We start from the raw sequence: 15,284 nt of genomic DNA, 5'->3' as shown, positions 1-15,284 counted from the left end.
ACTCCAGAGGGTGCAGGCATCCATCACCAGAGTGAACGGCTTGCTACACTAAATCACAAACAATAGCCACACCCGAGTGGATGTCATGGAGTCTCTACTTCTTGCCCTTCAGCTGAAATTCCACCTCCGCTAGGCCGATTGGTCAGCTGGTTCCTGGCCATTTGATTAGTTGTTTGGCTTGTCCAACAGGGATCCACTCGTGCCCATTTTCTGGACTTCAACCCAAGAGGTGGCTTCCACCAGAACGGACTGACTGCTGGGCTCAGCCCAGAGCAGGGCTCACCTACATCTTCATGGGGTGGATGATGAACTGAGGAGTCCGCAAGCACATAGGCATGATGGAGCCTTCCCCAGCTACGCCAACTGCGCCTTGCCATGCCATGGCCCCGTCACAGACCATTAACCCCTCCTGTGCCAACACCTCCCTGCTCTGCCCCTGGCACCACACAGACCCCAACCCCTCCTGTGCCAGCCCCTCCCTACCCACAAACACCCCAATCCCCTCCTGTGCCAGCCCCTCCCTACCCACAAACACCCCAATCCCCTCCTGTGCCAGCCCCTCCCTACGCGCACAGACCCCAATCCCCTCCTGTGCCAGCCCTTCCCTACCCCCACGGACCCCAATCCCCTCCTGTGCCAGCCCCTCCCTACCCGCACGGACCCCAATCCCCTCCTGTGCCAGCCCCTCCCTACCCCCACGGACCCCAATCCCCTCCTGTGCCAGCCCCTCCCTACCCGCACGGACCACAATCCCCTCCTGTGCCAGCCCCTCCCTACCCGCACGGACCCCAATCCCCTCCTGTGCCAGCCCCTCCCTACCCGCACGGACCCCAATCCGCTCCTGTGCCAGCCCCTCCCTACCCACAAACACCCCAATCCCCTCCTGTGCCAGCCCCTCCCTACCCGCACAGACCCCAATCCCCTCCTGTGCCAGTCCTTCCCTACCCGCACGGACCCCAATCCCCTCCTGTGCCAGCCCCTCCCTACCCGCACGGACCCCAATCCCCTCCTGTGCCAGCCCCTCAGTACCCACACAGACCCCAATCCCCTCCTGTGCCAGCCCCTCCCTACCCGCACGGACCCCAATCCCCTCCTGTGCCAGCCCCTCAGTACCCACACAGACCCCAATCCCCTCCTGTGCCAGCCCCTCCATACCCACAAACACCCCAATCTCCTCCTGTGCCAGCCCCTCCGTACCCACACAGACCCCAATCCCCTCCTGTTCCAGCCCCTCCCAACCCGCACAGACCCCAATCCCCTCCTGTGCCAGCCCCTCCCTACCCGCACAGACCCCAATCCCCTCCTGTGCCAGCCCCTCCCTACCCGCACGGACCCCAATCCCCTCCTGTGCCAGCCCCTCCCTACCCACAAACACCCCAATCCCCTCCTGTGCCAGCCCCTCCCTACCCGCACGGACCCCAATCCCCTCCTGTGCCAGCACCTCCGTACCCGCACGGACCCCAATCCCGTCCTGTGCCAGCCCCTCCCTACCCCCACGGACCCCAATCCCCTCCTGTGCCAGCCCCTCCCTACCCACAAACACCCCAATCCCCTCCTGTGCCAGCCCCTCCCTACCCGCACAGACCCCAATCCCCTCCTGTGCCAGCCCCTCCGTACACTCACAGACCCCAATCCCCTCCTGTGCCAGCCCCTCCGTACCCACACAGACCGCAATCCCCTCCTGTGCCAGCCCCTCCGTATCCTCACAGACCCCAATCCCCTCCTGTGCCAGCCCCTCCCTACCCGCACAGACCCCAATCCCCTCCTGTGCCAGCCCCTCCCTACCCGCAAGGACCACAATCCCCTCCTGTGCCAGCCCCTCCCTACCCGCACGGACCCCAATCCCCTCCTGTGCCAGCCCCTCCCTAACCGCACGGACCCCAATCCCCTCCTGTGCCAGCCCCTCCCTACCCACAAACACCCCAATCTCCTCCTGTGCCGGCCCCTCTGTACCCACACAGACCCCAATCCCCTCCTGTGCCAGCCCCTCCCTACCCGCACGGACCCCAATCCCCTCCTGTGCCAGCCCCTCCCTACCCGCACGAACCCCAATCCCCTCCTGTGCTGCCCCTCCCTAACCGCACGGACCCCAATCCCCTCCTGTGCCAGCCCCTACCTACCCGCACGGACCCCAATCCCCTCCTGTGCCAGCCCCTCCGTACCCACACAGACCCCAATCCCCTCCTGTGCCAGCCCCTCCCTACCCACAAACACCCCAATCTCCTCCTGTGCCAGCCCCTCCGTACCCACACAGACCCCAATCCCCTCCTGTTCCAGCCCCTCCCTACCCGCACAGACCCCAATTCCCTCCTGTGCCAGCCCCTCCCTACCCGCACAGACCCCAATCCCCTCCTGTGGCAGCCCCTCCCTACCCGCACGGACCCCAATCCCCTCCTGTGCCAGCCCCTCCCTACCTGCACGGACCCCAATCCCCTCCTGTGCCAGCCCCTCCCTACCCGCACGGACCCCAATCCCCTCCTGTGCCAGCCCCTCCCTAACCGCACGGACCCCAATCCTCTCCTGTGCCAGCCCCTCCCTACCCGCACGGACCCCAATCCCCTCCTGTGCCAGCCCCTCAGTACCCACACAGACCCCAATCCCCTCCTGTGCCAGCCCCTCCCTACCCGCACGGACCCCAATCCCCTCCTGTGCCAGCCCCTCAGTACCCACACAGACCCCAATCCCCTCCTGTGCCAGCCCCTCCATACCCACAAACACCCCAATCTCCTCCTGTGCCAGCCCCTCCGTACCCACACAGACCCCAATCCCCTCCTGTTCCAGCCCCTCCCAACCCGCACAGACCCCAATCCCCTCCTGTGCCAGCCCCTCCCTACCCGCACAGACCCCAATCCCCTCCTGTGCCAGCCCCTCCCTACCCGCACGGACCCCAATCCCCTCCTGTGCCAGCCCCTCCCTACCCACAAACACCCCAATCCCCTCCTGTGCCAGCCCCTCCCTACCCGCACGGACCCCAATCCCCTCCTGTGCCAGCCCCTCCGTACTCCCACGGATCCCAATCCCCTCCTGTGCCAGCCCCTCCCTATCCGCATGGACCCCAATCCCCTCCTGTGCCAGCCCCTCCCTACCCGCACGGACCCCAATCCGCTCCTGTGCCAGCCGCTCCCTATCCGCACCGACCCCAATCCCCTCCTGTGCCAGCCGCTCCCAACCCGCACGGACCCCTATCCCCTCCTGTGCCAGCCCCTCCCTACCCGCACGGACCCCAATCCCCTCCTGTGCCAGCCCCTCCCTGCCCGCACGGACCCCAATCCCCTCCTGTGCCAGCCCCTCCCTGCCCGCACGGACCCCAATCCCCTCCTGTGCCAGCCCCTCCCTGCCCGCACGGACCCCAATCCCCTCCTGTGCCAGCCCCTCCCTACCCGCACGGACCCCAATCCCCTCCTGTGTCAGCCCCTCCCTACCCACAAACACCCCAATCCCCTCCTGTGCCAGCCCCTCCCTACCCGCACAGACCCCAATCCCCTCCTGTGCCAGCCCCTCCCTACCCGCACGGACCCCAATCCCCTCCTGTGCCAGCCCCTCCCTACCCGCACGGACCCCAATCTCCTCCTGTGTCAGCCCCTCCCTACCCTCACGGACCCTAATTCGCTCCTGTGCCAGCCCCTCCCTACCCGCACGGACCCCAATCCCCTCCTGTGCCAGCCCCTCCCTACCCGTACGGACCCCAATCCCCTCCTGTGCCAGCCCCTCCCTACCCACAAACACCCCAATCCCCTCCTGTGCCAGACCCTCCCTACCCGCACAGACCCCAATCCCCTCCTGTGCCAGCCCTCCCTACCCGCACGGACCCCTATCCCCTCCTGTGCCAGCCCCTCCGTACCCACACAGACCCCAATCCCCTCCTGTGCCAGCCCCTCCCTACCCGCACAGACCCCAATCCCCTCCTGCGCCAGCCACTCCCTACCCGCACAGACCCCAATCCCCTCCTGTGCCAGCCCCTCCCTACCCGCACGGACCCCAATCCCCTACTCTGCCAGCCCCTCCCTACCCACAAACACCCCAATCCCCTCCTGTGCCAGCCCCTCCCTACCCACAAACACCCCTATCCCCTCCTGTGCCAGCCCCTCCGTACCCACACAGACCCCAATCCCCTCCTGTGCCAGCCCCTCCCTACCCGCACGGACCCCAATTCCCTCCTGTGCCAGCCCCTCCCTACCCGCACAGACCGCAATCCCCTCCTGCGCCAGCCCCTCCCTACCCGCACGGACCCCAATCCCCTCCTGTGCCAGCCCCTCCCTACCCGCACGGACCCCAATCCCCTCCTGTGCCAGCCCCTCCCTACCCACAAACACCCCAGTCCCCTCCTGTGCCAGCGCCTCCCTACCCACACAGACCCCAATCCCCTCCTGTGCCAGCCCTAAGGTTACCAGATCTCCTGATTTTATAGGTACAGTCCCGATATTTGGATCTTTTTTTTATATAGGCGACTATTACTCCCACCCCCATCCTCATTATTCATATTTGCTGTCTGGTCACCCGAGCCAGCCCTTCCCGCTCTGTGCCAACAGCACCTGCACTGTCCCCTATCCCCTCCGGTGCCAGCCCCTCCCTGCTATGCCCACGGCACTCGCACATTCCCCAACTGCTCCTGGACCACCCCACTGTACCCGGGATACCGACCCTGACCTTAACCCCTGCTGCGCCAGCCCCTTCCCGCTGTACCCACGATACCTACCCTGACCTTAACCCCTGCTGCGCCAGCCCCTTCCCCCTGCAGCCACGATACCTACCCTGCTTTTAACCCCTGCTGCGCCAGCCCCTTCCCCCTGCACCCACGATACCTACCCTGACCTTAACCCCTGCTGCGCCAGCCCCTTCCCGCTGCAGCCACGATACCTACCCTGACCTTAACCCCTGCTGCGCCAGCCCCTTCCCCCTGCACCCACGATACCTACCCTGACCTTAACCCCTGCTGCGCCAGCCCCTTCCCCCTGCACCCACGATACCTACCCTGACCTTAACCCCTGCTGCGCCAGCCCCTTCCCCCTGCACCCACGATAACTACCCTGACCTTAACCCCTGCTGTGCCAGCCCCTTCCCCCTGCCCCCACGATACCTACCCTGACCTTAACCCCTGCTGCGCGTGCCCCTTCCCCCTGCACCCACGATACCTACCCTGACCTTAACCCCTGCTGCGCCAGCCCCTTCCCCCTGCACCCACGATACCTACACTGACCTTAACCCCTGCTGCGCCAGCCCCTTCCCGCTGTACCCACGATACCTACACTGACCTTAACCCCTGCTTTGCCAGCCCCTTCCCCCTGCAGCCACGATACCTACCCTGCTTTTAACCCCTGCTGTGCCAGCCCCTTCCCCCTGCACCCACGATACCTACCCTGACCTTAACCCCTGCTGCGCCAGCCCCTTTCCCCTGCACCCACGATACCTACACTGACCTTAACCCCTGCTGCGCCAGCCCCTTCCCGTTGCACCCACAATACCTACACTGACCTTAATCCCTGCAGTGCCAGCCCCTTCCTCCTGCAACCACGATACCTACAATGACCTTAACCCCTGCTGTGCCAGGCCCTTCCCCCTGCACCCACGATACCTACACTGAACTTAACCCCTGCTGCGCCAGCCCCTTCCCGCTGCACCCACGATACCTACACTGACCTTAACCCCTGCTGTGCCAGCCCCTTCCCCCTGCACCCACCAGACCTACACTGACCTTAACCCCTTCTGTGACAGCCCCTTCCTGCTGTACACACGAGACCTACACTGACCTTAACCCCTGCTGCGCCAACCGCTTCCCCCTGCACCCACAATACCTACACTGACCTTAACCCCTGGTTTGCCAGCCCCTTCCCCCTGTAGCCAGGATACCTACCCTGACCTTAACCCCTGCTGTGCCATCCCCTTCCCCCTGCACCCACGATACCTACACTGACCTTAACCCCTGCTTTGCCAGCCCCTTCCCCCTTCAGCCACGATACCTACCCTGACCTTAACCCCTGCTGCGCCAGCCCCTTCCTCCTGCAACCACCATACCTACAATGACCTTAACCCCTGCTGCACCAGCACCTTCCCCCTGCACCCACGATACCTACACTGACCTTAACCCCTGCTGTGCCAGCCCCTTCCACCTGCACCCACGATACCTACACTGACCTTAACCCCTGCTGTGCCAGCCTCTTCCCCCTGCACCCACGATACCTACCCTGACCTTAACCCCTGCTGTGCCAGGCCCTTCCCCCTGCACCCACGATATCTACACTGACCTTAACCCCTGCTGTGCCAGCCCCTTCCCCCTGCACCCACCAGACCTACCCTGACCTTAACCCCTGCTGCGCCAGCCCCTTCCCCCTGCACCCATGAAACCTACACTGACCTTAACCCCTGCTTTGCCAGCCCCTTCCTGCTGCACCCATGATACCTACACTGACCTTAACCCCTGCTGCGCCAGCCGCTACCCCCTGCACCCGCGATACCTACACTGACCTTAACCCCTGCTGCGCCAGCCCCTTCCCGCTGCACCCATGATACCTATACTGACCTTAACCCCTGCTGTGCCAGCCCCTTCCCCCTGCACCCACGATACCTACCCTGACCTTAACCCCTTCTGCACCAGCCCCTTCCCGCTGCACCCACGATACCTACCCTGACCTTAACCCCTGCTGCGCCAGCCCCTTCCCGCTGTACCCACGATACCTACCCTGACCTTAACCCCTGCTGCGCCAGCCCCTTCCCCCTGCACCCACGATACCTACCCTGACCTTAACCCCTGCTGCGCCAGCCCCTTCCCCCTGCACCCACGATACCTACCCTGACCTTAACCCCTGCTGTGCCAGCCCCTTCCCCCTGCACCCACGATACCTACCCTGACCTTAACCCCTGCTGCGCCAGCCCCTTCCCCCTGCACCCATGATACCTACCTTGACCTTAACCCCTGCTGCGCCAGCCCCTTCCCCCTGCACCCACGATACCTACCCTGACCTTAACCCCTGCTGCGCCAGCCCCTTCCCCCTGCACCCACGATACCTACCCTGACCTTAACCCCTGCTGTGCCAGCCCCTTCCACCTGCACCCACGATACCTACACTGACCTTAACCCCTGCTGTGCCAGCCTCTTCCCCCTGCACCCACGATACCTACCCTGACCTTAACCCCTGCTGTGCCAGGCCCTTCCCCCTGCACCCACGATACCTACCCTGACCTTAACCCCTGCTGTGCCAGCCCCTTCCCCCTGCACCCACCAGACCTACCCTGACCTTAACCCCTGCTGCGCCAGCCCCTTCCCCCTGCACCCATGAAACCTACACTGACCTTAACCCCTGCTTTGCCAGCCCCTTCCTGCTGCACCCATGATACCTACACTGACCTTAACCCCTGCTGCGCCAGCCGCTACCCCCTGCACCCGCGATACCTACACTGACCTTAACCCCTGCTGCGCCAGCCCCTTCCCGCTGCACCCATGATACCTATACTGACCTTAACCCCTGCTGTGCCAGCCCCTTCCCCCTGCACCCACGATACCTGCCCTGACCTTAACCCCTTCTGCACCAGCCCCTTCCCGCTGCACCCACGATACCTACCCTGACCTTAACCCCTGCTGCGCCAGCCCCTTCCCGCTGTACCCACGATACCTACCCTGACCTTAACCCCTGCTGCGCCAGCCCCTTCCCCCTGCACCCACGATACCTACCCTGACCTTAACCCCTGCTGCGCCAGCCCCTTCCCCCTGCACCCACGATACCTACCCTGACCTTAACCCCTCCTGTGCCAGCCCCTTCCCCCTGCACCCACGATACCTACCCTGACCTTAACCCCTGCTGCGCCAGCCCCTTCCCCCTGCACCCATGATACCTACCCTGACCTTAACCCCTGCTGCGCCAGCCCCTTCCCCCTGCACCCACGATACCTACCCTGACCTTAACCCCTGCTGCGCCAGCCCCTTCCCCCTGCACCCACGATACCTACACTGACCTTAACCCCTGCTGCGCCAGCCCCTTCCCGTTGCACCCACAATACCTACACTGACCTTAATCCCTGCAGTGCCATCCCCTTCCTCCTGCAACCACGATACCTACAATGACCTTAACCCCTGCTGTGCCAGGCCCTTCCCCCTGCACCCACGATACCTACACTGAACTTAACCCCTGCTGCGCCAGCCCCTTCCCGCTGCACCCACGATACCTACACTGACCTTAACCCCTGCTGTGCCAGCCCCTTCCCCCTGCACCCACCAGACCTACACTGACCTTAACCCCTTCTGTGACAGCCCCTTCCCGCTGTACACACGAGACCTACACTGACCTTAACCCCTGCTGCGCCAACCGCTTCCCCCTGCACCCACAATACCTACACTGACCTTAACCCCTGGTTTGCCAGCCCCTTCCCCCTGTAGCCAGGATACCTACCCTGACCTTAACCCCTGCTGTGCCATCCCCTTCCCCCTGCACCCACGATACCTACACTGACCTTAACCCCTGCTTTGCCAGCCCCTTCCCCCTTCAGCCACTATACCTACCCTGACCTTAACCCCTGCTGCGCCAGCCCCTTCCTCCTGCAACCACCATACCTACAATGACCTTAACCCCTGCTGTGCCATCCCCTTCCCCCTGCACCCACGATACCTACACTGACCTTAACCCCTGCTTTGCCAGCCCCTTCCCCCTTCAGCCACGATACCTACCCTGACCTTAACCCCTGCTGCGCCAGCCCCTTCCTCCTGCAACCACCATACCTACAATGACCTTAACCCCTGCTGCACCAGCACCTTCCCCCTGCACCCACGATACCTACACTGACCTTAAACCCTGCTGCGCCAGCCCCTTCCCCCTGCACCCACGATACCTACCCTGACCTTAACCCCTGCTGTGCCAGCCCCTTCCACCTGCACCCACGATACCTACACTGACCTTAACCCCTGCTGTGCCAGCCTCTTCCCCCTGCACCCACGATACCTACCCTGACCTTAACCCCTGCTGTGCCAGCCCCTTCCCCCTGCACCCACCAGACCTACCCTGACCTTAACCCCTGCTGCGCCAGCCCCTTCCCCCTGCACCCATGAAACCTACACTGACCTTAACCCCTGCTTTGCCAGCCCCTTCCTGCTGCACCCATGATACCTACACTGACCTTAACCCCTGCTGCGCCAGCCGCTACCCCCTGCACCCGCGATACCTACACTGACCTTAACCCCTGCTGCGCCAGCCCCTTCCCGCTGCACCCATGATACCTATACTGACCTTAACCCCTGCTGTGCCAGCCCCTTCCCCCTGCACCCACGATACCTACCCTGACCTTAACCCCTTCTGCACCAGCCCCTTCCCGCTGCACCCACGATACCTACCCTGACCTTAACCCCTGCTGCGCCAGCCCCTTCCCGCTGTACCCACGATACCTACCCTGACCTTAACCCCTGCTGCGCCAGCCCCTTCCCCCTGCACCCACGATACCTACCCTGACCTTAACCCCTGCTGCGCCAGCCCCTTCCCCCTGCACCCACGATATCTACCCTGACCTTAACCCCTGCTGTGCCAGCCCCTTCCCCCTGCACCCACGATACCTACCCTGACCTTAACCCCTGCTGCGCCAGCCCCTTCCCCCTGCACCCACGATACCTACCCTGACCTTAACCCCTGCTGCGCCAGCCCCTTCCCCCTGCACCCACGATACCTACACTGACCTTAACCCCTGCTGCGCCAGCCCCTTCCCGTTGCACCCACAATACCTACACTGACCTTAATCCCTGCAGTGCCATCCCCTTCCTCCTGCAACCACGATACCTACAATGACCTTAACCCCTGCTGTGCCAGGCCCTTCCCCCTGCACCCAGGATACCTACACTGAACTTAACCCCTGCTGCGCCAGCCCCTTCCCGCTGCACCCACGATACCTACACTGACCTTAACCCCTGCTGTGCCAGCCCCTTCCCCCTGCACCCACCAGACCTACACTGACCTTAACCCCTTCTGTGACAGCCCCTTCCCGCTGTACACACGAGACCTACAATGACCTTAACCCCTGCTGCACCAGCACCTTCCCCCTGCACCCACGATACCTACACTGACCTTAAACCCTGCTGCGCCAGCCCCTTCCCCCTGCACCCATGATACCTACCCTGACCTTAACCCCTGCTGTGCCAGCCCCTTCCACCTGCACCCACGATACCTACACTGACCTTAACCCCTGCTGTGCCAGCCTCTTCCCCCTGCACCCACGATACCTACCCTGACCTTAACCCCTGCTGTGCCAGGCCCTTCCCCCTGCACCCACGATACCTACACTGACCTTAACCCCTGCTGCACCAGCCCCTTCCCGCTGCACCCACAATACCTACAGTGACCGTAACCCCTGCTGCGCGAGTCCCTTCCCCCTGCACCCATGTTCCCTACCCTGACCTTAACCCCTTCTGCACCAGCCCCTTCCCGCTGCACCCATGATACCTATACTGACCTTAACCCCTGCTGTGCCAGCCCCTTCCCCCTGCACCCACGATACCTACCCTGACCTTAACCCCTTCTGCACCAGCCCCTTCCCGCTGCACCCACGATACCTACCCTGACCTTAACCCCTGCTGCGCCAGCCCCTTCCCGCTGTACCCACGATACCTACCCTGACCTTAACCCCTGCTGCGCCAGCCCCTTCCCCCTGCACCCACGATACCTACCCTGACCTTAACCCCTGCTGCGCCAGCCCCTTCCCCCTGCACCCACGATACCTACCCTGACCTTAACACCTGCTGTGCCAGCCCCTTCCCCCTGCACCCACGATACCTACCCTGACCTTAACACCTGCTGCGCCAGCCCCTTCCCCCTGCACCCATGATACCTACCCTGACCTTAACCCCTGCTGCGCCAGCCCCTTCCCCCTGCACCCACGATACCTACCCTGACCTTAACCCCTGCTGTGCCAGCCCCTTCCACCTGCACCCACGATACCTACACTGACCTTAACCCCTGCTGTGCCAGCCTCTTCCCCCTGCACCCACGATACCTACCCTGACCTTAACCCCTGCTGTGCCAGGCCCTTCCCCTGCACCCACGATACCTACACTGACCTTAACCCCTGCTGCACCAGCCCCTTCCCGCTGCACCCACAATACCTACAGTGACCGTAACCCCTGCTGCGCGAGTCCCTTCCCCCTGCACCCATGTTCCCTACCCTGACCTTAACCCCTTCTGCACCAGCCCCTTCCCGCTGCACCCATGATACCTATACTGACCTTAACCCCTGCTGTGCCAGCCCCTTCCCCCTGCACCCACGATACCTACCCTGACCTTAACCCCTTCTGCACCAGCCCCTTCCCGCTGCACCCACGATACCTACCCTGACCTTAACCCCTGCTGCGCCAGCCCCTTCCCGCTGTACCCACGATACCTACCCTGACCTTAACCCCTGCTGCGCCAGCCCCTTCCCCCTGCACCCACGATACCTACCCTGACCTTAACCCCTGCTGCGCCAGCCCCTTCCCCCTGCACCCACGATACCTACCCTGACCTTAACCCCTGCTGTGCCAGCCCCTTCCCCCTGCACCCACGATACCTACCCTGACCTTAACCCCTGCTGCGCCAGCCCCTTCCCCCTGCACCCATGATACCTACCCTGACCTTAACCCCTGCTGCGCCAGCCCCTTCCCCCTGCACCCACGATACCTACCCTGACCTTAACCCCTGCTGCGCCCGCCCCTTCCCCCTGCACCCACGATACCTACACTGACCTTAACCCCTGCTGCGCCAGCCCCTTCCCGTTGCACCCACAATACCTACACTGACCTTAATCCCTGCAGTGCCATCCCCTTCCTCCTGCAACCACGATACCTACAATGACCTTAACCCCTGCTGTGCCAGGCCCTTCCCCCTGCACCCACGATACCTACACTGAACTTAACCCCTGCTGCGCCAGCCCCTTCCCGCTGCACCCACGATACCTACACTGACCTTAACCCCTGCTGTGCCAGCCCCTTCCCCCTGCACCCACCAGACCTACACTGACCTTAACCCCTTCTGTGACAGCCCCTTCCCGCTGTACACACGAGACCTACACTGACCTTAACCCCTGCTGCGCCAACCGCTTCCCCCTGCACCCACAATACCTACACTGACCTTAACCCCTGGTTTGCCAGCCCCTTCCCCCTGTAGCCAGGATACCTACCCTGACCTTAACCCCTGCTGTGCCATCCCCTTCCCCCTGCACCCACGATACCTACACTGACCTTAACCCCTGCTTTGCCAGCCCCTTCCCCCTTCAGCCACTATACCTACCCTGACCTTAACCCCTGCTGCGCCAGCCCCTTCCTCCTGCAACCACCATACCTACAATGACCTTAACCCCTGCTGTGCCATCCCCTTCCCCCTGCACCCACGATACCTACACTGACCTTAACCCCTGCTTTGCCAGCCCCTTCCCCCTTCAGCCACGATACCTACCCTGACCTTAACCCCTGCTGCGCCAGCCCCTTCCTCCTGCAACCACCATACCTACAATGACCTTAACCCCTGCTGCACCAGCACCTTCCCCCTGCACCCACGATACCTACACTGACCTTAAACCCTGCTGCGCCAGCCCCTTCCCCCTGCACCCACGATACCTACCCTGACCTTAACCCCTGCTGTGCCAGCCCCTTCCACCTGCACCCACGATACCTACACTGACCTTAACCCCTGCTGTGCCAGCCTCTTCCCCCTGCACCCACGATACCTACCCTGACCTTAACCCCTGCTGTGCCAGGCCCTTCCCCCTGCACCCACGATACCTACACTGACCTTAACCCCTGCTGCACCAGCCCCTTCCCGCTGCACCCACAATACCTACAGTGACCGTAACCCCTGCTGCGCGAGTCCCTTCCCCCTGCACCCAGGTTCCCTACCCTGACCTTAACCCCTTCTGCACCAGCCCCTTCCCGCTGCACCCATGATACCTATACTGACCTTAACCCCTGCTGTGCCAGCCCCTTCCCCCTGCACCCACGATACCTACCCTGACCTTAACCCCTTCTGCACCAGCCCCTTCCCGCTGCACCCACGATACCTACCCTGACCTTAACCCCTGCTGCGCCAGCCCCTTCCCGCTGTACCCACGATACCTACCCTGACCTTAACCCCTGCTGCGCCAGCCCCTTCCCCCTGCACCCACGATACCTACCCTGACCTTAACACCTGCTGCGCCAGCCCCTTCCCCCTGCACCCACGATACCTACCCTGACCTTAACCCCTGCTGTGCCAGCCCCTTCCCCCTGCACCCACGATACCTACCCTGACCTTAACCCCTGCTGCGCCAGCCCCTTCCCCCTGCACCCATGATACCTACCCTGACCTTAACCCCTGCTGCGCCAGCCCCTTCCCCCTGCACCCACGATACCTACCCTGACCTTAACCCCTGCTGCGCCAGCCCCTTCCCCCTGCACCCACGATACATACACTGACCTTAACCCCTGCTGCGCCAGCCCCTTCCCCCTGCACCCACGATACCTACCCTGACCTTAACCCCTGCTGTGCCAGCCCCTTCCACCTGCACCCACGATACCTACACTGACCTTAACCCCTGCTGTGCCAGGCCCTTCCCCCTGCACCCACGATACCTACCCTGACCTTAACCCCTGCTGTGCCAGCCCCTTCCCCCTGCACCCACCAGACCTACCCTGACCTTAACCCCTGCTGCGCCAGCCCCTTCCCCCTGCACCCATGAAACCTACACTGACCTTAACCCCTGCTTTGCCAGCCCCTTCCTGCTGCACCCATGATACCTACACTGACCTTAACCCCTGCTGCGCCAGCCGCTACCCCCTGCACCCGCGATACCTACACTGACCTTAACCCCTGCTGCGCCAGCCCCTTCCCGCTGCACCCATGATACCTATACTGACCTTAACCCCTGCTGTGCCAGCCCCTTCCCCCTGCACCCACGATACCTACCCTGACCTTAACCCCTTCTGCACCAGCCCCTTCCCGCTGCACCCACGATACCTACCCTGACCTTAACCCCTGCTGCGCCAGCCCCTTCCCGCTGTACCCACGATACCTACCCTGACCTTAACCCCTGCTGCGCCAGCCCCTTCCCCCTGCACCCACGATACCTACCCTGACCTTAACCCCTGCTGCGCCAGCCCCTTCCCCCTGCACCCACGATATCTACCCTGACCTTAACCCCTGCTGTGCCAGCCCCTTCCCCCTGCACCCACGATACCTACCCTGACCTTAACCCCTGCTGCGCCAGCCCCTTCCCCCTGCACCCATGATACCTACCCTGACCTTAACCCCTGCTGCGCCAGCCCCTTCCCCCTGCACCCACGATACCTACCCTGACCTTAACCCCTGCTGCGCCAGCCCCTTCCCCCTGCACCCACGATACCTACACTGACCTTAACCCCTGCTGCGCCAGCCCCTTCCCGTTGCACCCACAATACCTACACTGACCTTAATCCCTGCAGTGCCATCCCCTTCCTCCTGCAACCACGATACCTACAATGACCTTAACCCCTGCTGTGCCAGGCCCTTCCCCCTGCACCCACGATACCTACACTGAACTTAACCCCTGCTGCGCCAGCCCCTTCCCGCTGCACCCACGATACCTACACTGACCTTAACCCCTGCTGTGCCAGCCCCTTCCCCCTGCACCCACCAGACCTACACTGACCTTAACCCCTTCTGTGACAGCCCCTTCCCGCTGTACACACGAGACCTACACTGACCTTAACCCCTGCTGCGCCAACCGCTTCCCCCTGCACCCACAATACCTACACTGACCTTAACCCCTGGTTTGCCAGCCCCTTCCCCCTGTAGCCAGGATACCTACCCTGACCTTAACCCCTGCTGTGCCATCCCCTTCCCCCTGCACCCACCAGACCTACACTGACCTTAACCCCTTCTGTGACAGCCCCTTCCCGCTGTACACACGAGACCTACACTGACCTTAACCCCTGCTGCGCCAACCGCTTCCCCCTGCACCCACAATACCTACACTGACCTTAACCCCTGGTTTGCCAGCCCCTTCCCCCTGTAGCCAGGATACCTACCCTGACCTTAACCCCTGCTGCGCCAGCCCCTTCCCCCTGCACCCACGATACCTACCCTGACCTTAACCCCTGCTGCGCCAGCCCCTTCCCCCTGCACCCACGATACCTACACTGACCTTAACCCCTGCTGCGCCAGCCCCTTCCCGTTGCACCCACAATACCTACACTGACCTTAATCCCTGCAGTGCCATCCCCTTCCTCCTGCAACCACGATACCTACAATGACCTTAACCCCTGCTGTGCCAGGCCCTTCCCCCTGCACCCACGATACCTACACTGAACTTAACCCCTGCTGCGCCAGCCC

The sequence above is a fragment of the Lepidochelys kempii genome, chromosome 20 (genome assembly GCF_965140285.1).
Source record: "Lepidochelys kempii isolate rLepKem1 chromosome 20, rLepKem1.hap1, whole genome shotgun sequence".
NCBI lineage: Eukaryota > Metazoa > Chordata > Testudines > Cheloniidae > Lepidochelys > Lepidochelys kempii.
Note: the sequence above shows the minus strand (reverse complement) of the source record.